At 38.5% G+C, this 1,326-nt stretch overlaps 1 pseudogene; it reads right to left on the reverse strand.

Annotated features, from left to right (window-relative positions):
* Positions 1-931: 931 nt before the first annotated feature.
* On the reverse strand, positions 932-1,320 carry LOC109379486 (dynein light chain Tctex-type 1 pseudogene; annotated as a pseudogene).
* Positions 1,321-1,326: the final 6 nt, after the last annotated feature.

Here is a 1,326-nt window from a genome sequence, read left to right on the forward strand (position 1 = left end):
ATACCGAGTAGGGGATAGAATGAGACAGGTGCCACACTTCATGGTAATAAGGGACTATTTTGAATATCTTTATGCCAACAAATTCAACAACTTGATTAAAGGGACAAATTCCTTAAAAGACACAATTTCTAAAGCTTACTCAAAAAGAAACAGATAACCTGAATGTCCCTATCTATTAAAGAAATTGAAATTACAGTTAAAAACCTTCTCACCAAAAAATATATATATTTTGTGTGTGTATATATATATATATATATATATATATATATATTAACAAGTAACAACAGGCTCGAATAGTTTTACTTGTGAATTCCATCAGACTCTATGAGAAATAATACCAACTCTATCCAAATTCCAGAGAATTGAAAAGGAGGAAATATTTCCCAATTCTTTCTGTGAGGCCTGCTAATGCATGATACCTACCACACCATACCAAAAGCATGATTCATGAAAAATAAAATTGTTAACTGGACTTCATTAAAATTAGAAATTTCTGCTCTGCAAAAGACATTGTTAAGAGAATGAAAAGACAAGCCACAGACTGGGGAGAATACATAGCTGATAAAGGTCTTGTATCCAAAACATACAAAGAATTCTTTTTTTTTTAACCGGAATAATTTAGTATCCTAACAAAAGTACGAAGTATGGAAAATTAGTGTCCTTGAATCGTTTCAGAGAGTAGAGAAAGTATCATGCTAGCAGATTTCTGTTTTTAGCACGTTTGAACAGAAATATTCAGAGTGAAGACAAGTGGCAGCCAGGCCTCTAACCGACCACCTATGGTGAGTGAGTCCTCTTGACTTAGGGTGTGCAGCGCGTAGAACAGTGCAGTCACCTAGGTTTTTCTCTACATTTTGAGAGTGCACCAAAGAACTCTTAAAGATAATGAAAAAGGTGTTCACTAAATTCATGGCTGGTGGTTATAAGATGGAAGAGAGTTGCTGAAACAAAGGAGTAGCTGGCGGGCGGACGAGGAGCTCAGATGGACAGTCCGAAGGCGCTGACGATGCAGTACATGGTCTTGTTCTCCCATCGCACGGTGCAGCTCCTGTCAGTAGAGTTGTCCCAGAATCAAGAACTCGCTGTGTGTAATCCTGCTCCATTCTTCTGCATAATCACACAGGTCACAATGCATTTAAATGGTTTTCCCAGCTTGGTGAGTTGGCTTAACGTTTGCTCCACTACATTTGTGGTCCACTGATTCACTTTGCTGTGCTGGTAGGCGTTGCCACCAATTGAACCTTCTATGGCCTCTTTCACAATGTTGCTCACTTCATCAACAACAAAAGCAGTCTCTTCCGCAGACTGAAAGTCTTCCATCTTTCC

The sequence above is a fragment of the Hipposideros armiger genome, unplaced genomic scaffold (genome assembly GCF_001890085.2).
Source record: "Hipposideros armiger isolate ML-2016 unplaced genomic scaffold, ASM189008v1 scaffold_2, whole genome shotgun sequence".
NCBI classification, from domain to species: Eukaryota; Metazoa; Chordata; class Mammalia; order Chiroptera; family Hipposideridae; genus Hipposideros; species Hipposideros armiger.